At 35.7% G+C, this 2,376-nt stretch overlaps 1 long non-coding RNA gene across 1 annotated transcript in view; it reads left to right on the top strand.

Moving 5' to 3' along the window:
• Positions 1-2,376, top strand: part of LOC106867425 (uncharacterized) — a 142,640-nt gene that overhangs the window by 99,302 nt on the left and 40,962 nt on the right. The window lies entirely within an intron of this gene.

Below are 2,376 nucleotides of genomic sequence, written 5' to 3'. Positions count from 1 at the left end.
TTCTCGTTCCCATCTCATCTTTTAGTTCCTTTTCTCCCTTCCATTTCTCTTCACCGCTCTTCACACTCCTGTCCGGTCTTGTTTCAAATTTCAGGTCAGCCGGATCATCGTTTATTCGTGTCCAATTTTAGTAGAAACATCCAAAAACATTCAATATAATTTTTCTATCATGTGTATTTCCATACTTCAAAAAAAAAAAAAAAAACAATTAAAAAAAAACCCCCCAAAACCTTTTATATATTCCTGCTTTTGTTGACTTACTCTCCTCCACCATTTTATTATTTTTTTTTAATCATCCTTCTAATTTCTCTCAAACTTCATCGTCTGCTCTCTCGCTCTCTCGCTCTCTCCCCCTCTCTCTCTCACCCTACTCATTCTCTCTTCCTACCCTACGACTCTGTCATTCTCTATCTTTCTTCCTCTCCTTTCATCCCTCGCCTTCCCTCTCTACTCCACTTCTCCTCCTTCCACTCTCTTTAACTTCCAACCTTGTCTCCCCGTCACTTCCTAATTTTCTTTTAAATTCTTTTATTTTTTTAAATATAAAAACCTTTCCCTGGCCTCCTCCTACATAGCACTGTCACCTAACTTTTTTTTATTCCTCACTGCATTCATTTATTATCGTCGAATCTTCCATTGTTTTCTTCTTCTTCTTCTTCTTCTTCTTCTTTATTTCTCTTTCCAAAGCATTAGTAAATTCTCCTCTTCCACCACCACAGTTACTCAGCAAGTATGCTTATAGGATAAATATTTATTTCTACTACACACCAGTGTCATAAACATTTATACTACCCGCCAACTTATATCCAGCCGTTTATTGCCGGACACTTCCATGTGTCACAGGTATCTTACAATGGGTGAATATTTCCGAAAACGCTAGGAGGAACGAAAATAGTATATTTATGCCCCACCCAAAATTGTGATATCTCTTTATATTTTCTTTCTCACACATCCATCCATCCATCCATCCATCTATCTATCTATCTATCTATCTATCTATCTATCTATCTATCTATCTATCTATCTATCTATCCATCTATCTATCTATCTATCTATCTATCTATCCATCTATCTATCTATCTATCTATCTATCTATCTATCTATCTATCTATCTATCTATCTATCTATCTATCTATCTATCTATCTATCTAAACAGTAATGTAAAGATTACTCGCTGATATTGCTCAGAGTTTCGTTTATGCAGCTGATTACGTGACTGATCTACGATAACTGAGACCTGCTATTTATAACTAAAAATATTTATCAGGGATCAGTCATTGGATGGAAAATGTGTCAGTTAAAAAAACAAAAAACAAAAAAAAACAAAGCAGGAAAATGGAACAATATTTATATATGTATATATGCACGTGTATGTATGTATGTATGTATGTATGTATGTGTGTGTGTGTGTGTATGTATGTATGTATGTATGTATGTATGTATGTATGTATGAATTTATGTATGTAGAAATGTTTCAATTGAGAAAGGTTTATGTAATGGATGCATTTCTTGTTATATATTACGCAAACCTGAAATGTACGTATTAAATGATTTCAGAATATCATTATTTAGTTGGACTTCATTATTACAGCTTATACGATTCGAGGCCAGTACAAACTATATATATATAAATTACACATAAAATACAGGACATCACCAACGAGTGAAAAAGGAACGCAAGATAGAAATAAGTACAGAACAAAATACTGAACAAAAGAAGATAGCTCACTCGTCAGTTGTCGACTGTTTTACTATTCCCTATTTCGTGCTTTTAACGACAAGATAGGAAAATTTCATTAGACAGCAACATCCAGAAATTTCAAAAGGATAAAATTTGTGGAGAATTAGGGCTTCGAAAGAGCGAACGAGCAAAAAACAACAAAGTGGACGTACAAAGTAAACAATCGACGAAGACAAACATTAAGGTCCGTTAGGCCACGACGAATTGTAATGGGTAACGCATGGAATAAATTTTTAAAGGAAATAGAATAAAGGGGAGAGAAGAAAATAGTAGAGAAAAAATGTCGAGAGGTGAGAAGAATGACGTCCAGTTCGGTAGACGTCTTGGCCAGAAAAGACAGGGGCGAGAGAAATTAGCCTGTAGTCACGTGTGAGCAACAGGCAGAGGGGAAGGGGGACAAGAGAGAAGATGAGGGAAAGAAACAAAGTGAGTGAGGAGACGGGAGAAGGAACGCAAGATAGTAAGGAGTGGAAGAAAGAAGACAGCAAAGGAGGGGGAGAGACGGAAAGTATAAAAGATTATAAAGGGATAAACAGAAAGAAAGAAAACAGAGTGTGGAGTCGCAGAAATTATTTACAAATGTAAAGACTTACTGTCGACAAGGCTGCGTTAGGTTCCAATTTCACACACACACA

This window comes from Octopus bimaculoides, chromosome 17, assembly GCF_001194135.2.
Source record: "Octopus bimaculoides isolate UCB-OBI-ISO-001 chromosome 17, ASM119413v2, whole genome shotgun sequence".
Classification (NCBI taxonomy): domain Eukaryota; kingdom Metazoa; phylum Mollusca; class Cephalopoda; order Octopoda; family Octopodidae; genus Octopus; species Octopus bimaculoides.
The sequence above is the reverse complement of the archived record's forward strand: the minus strand, read 5'-3'. Positions and strand labels throughout refer to the sequence as shown.